General features: G+C 36.6%; 1 long non-coding RNA gene across 1 annotated transcript; it reads left to right on the top strand.

Annotated features, from left to right (window-relative positions):
* Window positions 1–1777: 1777 nt before the first annotated feature.
* Window positions 1778–5400, top strand: LOC135155934 (uncharacterized). Its single transcript, XR_010295078.1, has 3 exons — window positions 1778–1933; window positions 4827–4946; window positions 5305–5400. It is a non-coding gene; the product is annotated as an uncharacterized LOC135155934 (long non-coding RNA).
* Window positions 5401–5956: the final 556 nt, after the last annotated feature.

The raw sequence follows: 5956 nt of genomic DNA, 5'->3' as shown, positions 1-5956 counted from the left end.
GTTGAATTTCAAAGAGATATTGTAATGAATAAAAATATAAGCATGAACGTATTATTCTACTTCATCCATCTCTTTCTAACAATACAAGAAAATAATTGAAGGGGAGGTCAACGCTAGAGATAATCAATAAATAGAGTAAAATTCACAAAACAAAATGCTTAAAATTTATTCAAAATCGGATGACAAATAACGAAGTTAAGTTGAATTTTAAGGATTTGCAATATTCCCATGAAACAGTTTTATTTAGGCATGTCTCATGAATATTCATTAGGTGGGCTGATGATGTCATATCCCATGTTCTTTTGTACAATATATGAAATTAGATTTATTCAACATATTTCTACCAAGAACTTAAATAATTGGAATGACGACTAATTAACCGCATTAGTTATTTAATGCAGCAACTTTACAATGGGGACACATTATTTACACATGTATTGAAAAAATAGATAATCATAATTTCATATCTAACATTAAAAAAGAAAAATGGGAATGTCACATCATCAGCCCACCAAATGAATATTCATGACGATGTGCACACTATCTGTTTTCACAAAATATTGATAAACAATTAACATAAGAAAGTTCAGCGTTGAATGTTGATTAAAAAATAAATCTCAGTTAAAATGCTATCTAAGATTTTGTTTTACACGTTTCATAACCAAGTTTTAATGCGATTCTGGCCCCTTAAAGTTTTTATTGCGAGAAAATACATTTTTCCAAGTTTCCCATCTATTTTTTTATTTATTTTTTTTTAGTAAAAAGGACCTATTTTCTTACAAATATATTATTATAAATAAAATTACTTCAATATTTGTTCTCCTATTCACAATATTTTTTACAGGTGGAATAGGATAAACTAAAAATAGGATATTTAATTTCCATTTTAAGGCCTATTTTTTGCTTTATATCCCCGGTTTATATCTTTGCCACCTCGCAATATGTTAGCCAGGCTGGTTTATATCTATTTCTTTTTAAATCAAATAAAATTGGATATTTTCAATCTATTTTTATGATGCGAAGCTATATATAGTTTGTAAATATGTTTTTTAATTGCAAGAACAATCTTGTATCTCTGTTCACATATGATGGCAGTTTATTTTGCTTCTTTTTTTCTAATTTGTATGAAGTTTGTATCTATATATTTTCAAACTATTTTCCATCCTTAAAGTGTCACAACCGATATCATATTATTTTTTACCTCGTTGGCAAAGTTATTATCTTTTCTTATGTTTCGCTTCAAAATGGTATCTTTATATTTGCTTGTCTTGCTCCTCCACCCCTTATCAAAATACCCTGCCGGCACTTGATCTAAGATTATTTTCTTTTACTACTTGAACCTTATAAAGGGATCTTTCCTTCGATCGCAAGAAAGGATAAAATGTGTGTTTTTGAAAAGAAATAAAATTAAAAATACATAGGATTGGAGCTGTGATTTTCCTCATTGCTTTCTTTGTCATCCTACTTGCATACTAGTAGGCCTATATAACATATTTTCAGTAAAATTGTGAGACATGTTTTTAAATCCTATCCTTATATTAAAAAAAAGAATAAAGAGAAAGAAAAAAATTAAAAGACATAGAAAAGAAAAAGAAAGGAAGAAGAAATAAATATTTGAATTTTACTTTATTCAATTCCTTTACGTTAATAATATGATATATAAATGATGGCGAAAATAGTCAAATTGTCTGGTTGCCAAGTAAAAAGTAAGACCCCCCCCCCCCCCCCTCCGAGCTCCCCGTACAATTACAAACGCACGGACTGTACCCGTATACGTGTTTCCGGTTCCGCCATTTGAAAAAAAACCTTCGTAACTGCTCAGCTGAACCCGAAGCTTGATGAAGAAGGCCGTCAATATTTCAACAAAAACTAACAGAATATGGATCAGATTCGGACAACGACTTCTTAAGACATTCACACAACAGGCTAAACAGTAAGTTAGATCCATTTTTCGTAGTTTGGCGCGGCATGCACTTAAATTTCTTCGACTTTTTAATCATTACCGTACGGCCACTGCACTGCCGTTGTTCCCGATCGCTTATCGGGTGGGGGCTGATCTGCGGTGTGCGCGGCCGGGGACGGCCAACGGCTGGCTAAGTTAGTAGTATATTGATGGCGGCGGTGAGGATGTTTGTATTGTCATGATTGTAGCCAGGTCAGGGGTGGGCGCTAATGCAGTTTCGCACCGGCCGATTAATACCAGCATACCTCATCACCAATATTTGTTCCCAAATGTCATGACAAGTCTCTCAGACTCAGTCACATTTGAAGTCAATATATCCACCACTTTTCAAAATATCGTGATCGGGAATGGCTGTAGGCCTAGCCAGGCGGCTTCTAGAGAGTGAAAATCATTTACTAACGTAACTTCGTAAGGTCACTCTCATATGAAGCCAGGGATCCTTTCTCATATACCCACACAGAGGAAGCCAAAACTTGAAACTTTCACCCCCGGCCCCGAGATTTCTACTTTCCTTCTAAAAGATCTAGCCTAACGTTAGACCTAAATCATGTACATGGGATAAAACTTAATTTCCAACATTTCTACGCTCTCGTCGTTATTTTTGAAGAAGAAATTCATTCCAAAAAATGCGAAAAATATCATGATTAGACGGAAGAGACTTGCCCGATGTTTACGCCGCCATCTTGTTTTCTATTGTTCTTCGCCAACGTTACAGACGCGAACTTCGAGACCATGAACTCGATCTGATATTCTGAGTGACAGAGGTGGGATTTTATGGGGGTGGGGAATATAAAATTCATGCAACATCTTGATTTTTAAAAAGAATTAAAACTAATATTCTTACTTTACACAAAGTTTCATTTAGTTCCATGCTTTTATCAGTCTCAAAATTGGTGATTTAGAGCCAACATGAAGTTCCTCACACATATTTATAATTCGCTGCCGATTTCAAAACATTGCATGCGGATGCAATATTCGCGAGATACCGGGCCTGGTCTGACCCGACCGACCTCACACGCATGCGATGTATTGAATATTGATACGTGTGAGAAACTTCATGTTGGCTCTAAATCATCAATTTTGAGACGGATAGAGGCATGGAGAAGAACTGAAACTTTGTGTGCAGGAAGAATATTAGTTTTAATTTTTTTAAAGAGCGTGATGTTGCATGAATTTGATATCCCCCCCCATAAGATCCCACTTTTTGTCACTCGGAATAAGACAGATCCAGTTCACGGTCTCAAAGTTTGGGTAGGTGGAGCGTAGTGTAGCAATAGTGAAGTGGAGTGGAGCCTGCACAAACTTCACTCGAGGTAGGCAATCCCACAAATTTAAAAGAGGTTTCTATAAAATCAAGTCCGGCCTTCTATGAACATGACAAACTTACGAAAAGATGTGAAGTCAATTCACCCTAAATATCATCAATATCCCTCAAATAGCTTCATTTAAGCACTAATTTCTCTTCCGGTTGATAAAATATGGATCCGTCTTTAATTTCCAAAATTGTTCGTCTAACTAGCTAAAGGACGCATGTTTTATCTACATATTAAAGACACTACATAGAAAAGACTAGGCACAAAGACTATTATACATGTAAATCGATGCAAAGCATTACGCGATGTCGGCAAAGTGCCCAATCTTCTTATTGTAAAGACTTTAGCGACAATAACAGACTGTGAGTAAGGTTAAAATGCTCCTCTACTTTTAATGTTTTCATTAGCGCTGTTGTCGGGAACAAAAATCCATGTCGACATGTCGCTTAAAAATTAATCCCGACATCGACAATGTCGACATGAAAAAGGGACCGTAATTTAGCCTGGGCTCCCTAACATAAAAAAAAAGCATTCGATCGTGGAACAACACTCTCAATCAAATATATTCACCTTGACACGAGTGATATCCCCACACTAGATCTATATAATACAGGCTCAGTTCAAGAATTGAGCTTCCAAAATCACCGATTTAATCCACATTTTTTTTCTGGAGAATCAAGTTTTTGTACCAGGATCCGGTTTCGAAAGCATTGCTCAATAACACTCGTAGCCAATTTGAGAATCACCAATTACAACAGTGATCATTGCTGCAAACGCAAGCTCCTCAATTTGACAATGAAAAGTAATGAAAATCGACCGATAATTTCAGTATCACTTCCGCGGCGATCCGTGCAACGATCTCCAAACGAATGAAGGGAAGTTTTCTGTGACTTCGTGATATGAAGTAAGCGCTCAATTGCGGCAGTCACAACTTTGACAAAAACACGTGTTCGCTGCTGCTCACGTTTATGTGAAAAGTAATGCATTGAGGAGCAACGTATTATCAAGCACGGTGAATAGCGCGCGATGGGTACATATTTCCGTGGATGGGTACGGTGAATGCTACTCTCGCTATAACGGGATATCGAGGGCGGCTCGATCGGGCAGGCCGGCCCTGCACTGACGTATTTCTACTGCCGCACAGCTCGCAGATATTCTTTAAGCTGAATAAACCTTTTAATCGCGCCAATTACTGTGGATAAATGCTTCTAACTTTTCAGCTAATCTTTACACTCGTGATTGTAGGCTAGACCCCTTTTTATTTTATGTTTACATGTCGATGTGGGTGCGTGCATGTCGACATGTCGGAATTTTGAAAATCCTTCGTATGTCGACATCAATGTCGATATGAGGCCTATCGACAACAGCACTAGTTTTCATTGATTTTATGTTGAATATTATTAAAGAATATGACTCTTTGCACCTGAATTGTAACACTGAAATATGGAAATGAAGAAGTTTTATCATGTATTTTTATTACATCATGTATTTGTATTAACCTGCAAATAAAATTTTACTATGTCACTCAAATTCATTTCATTTCATTAAAGATTCAAAGAGGGATCTCTGGATGATCGAGCAGCAAGTCCAGCATTATGTGGGAAAGATACTACAGGTGTACACAGAAAAGGCCATGTTCTTGTACAAGACACGGTTGGAGTTCATAAAAGGTGATTATATAGGCATTCACTTCAGTAGATATTATAATTACAAAATTAAGCAGATTGTATTCATGCAGTGGCATACAGTGTAATCCTTGTTAGAAGATGTAGATTTATTCTTCATTGTTTTATTAAAGAGTTTCAATATGTGCTTATGACAATTTGTTTGCATTATAAATTGTTTGTCACTCTTCGGCTTAGTTTGCTTTTATAAGCAAGAATATGCTAAGAGAGATAGCCGCAAGGACCTCATTATCCGATAGATGTGTACTTGTGAAAAGAGATCTAGATGGGGGCAAAACACTTTATTTCTTGTATTTTTATGTTGTTCATGTTATCGTAATGGTATGTGTTTTTTTTTCTACAGATTAAGCTGCCTCGTGCTATACAGACTTGGATAAAAACAAGCTGTCCAATGAATGGTGACTACTCAAGAGGAGCCAGAAAGTCAACTAAAGCCAGGGTATTTTGGGAGTTGATATGGCCGGGGAAGGGGGGAGGGGGGGTTTCCAGGGCCCCCCCCTTCCTTGAGATCTTGACCGCACAATCGCGTCTAACATTGGCACATGGGTTGTCTAGGGCATAATTTACAAAATTAAATTGTAAATTATTTCACGCAAATTGTTAGTAAGTGATAATACTAATTTATGCGTAATTAGAATACAATATCATACTTTTTCCTCTATTGCATTGACTTTGTACACAAAATCACGTTTTTGAGCAATTTTTGGTATGACATGTACTTACATAATGTCACGTTATTACAGAACCACGTACCGGGTGACACAAGATTGGTCTCAAAAGATGCACAAGACTAGAAAGAGGCATGTTTTAAAAAAATTGTGCGACAGCATGGTCGCAAAATTTTTGGAAGGGGGGGGGGGTCAAATTGGTCCAATTTAACTAAGGGTTAATAACTGGGAGGCTGTTAGCTGCCTTTTTACTTTCAAGTCTTGCACATCTTTTGAGACCAAATTTGTGATGCCTGGGTACGCTGTTCCGAAATTTCGCAACATTTT

This window comes from Lytechinus pictus, chromosome 11 (genome assembly GCF_037042905.1).
Source record: "Lytechinus pictus isolate F3 Inbred chromosome 11, Lp3.0, whole genome shotgun sequence".
NCBI lineage: Eukaryota > Metazoa > Echinodermata > Echinoidea > Temnopleuroida > Toxopneustidae > Lytechinus > Lytechinus pictus.
The sequence above is the reverse complement of the archived record's forward strand: the minus strand, read 5'-3'. Positions and strand labels throughout refer to the sequence as shown.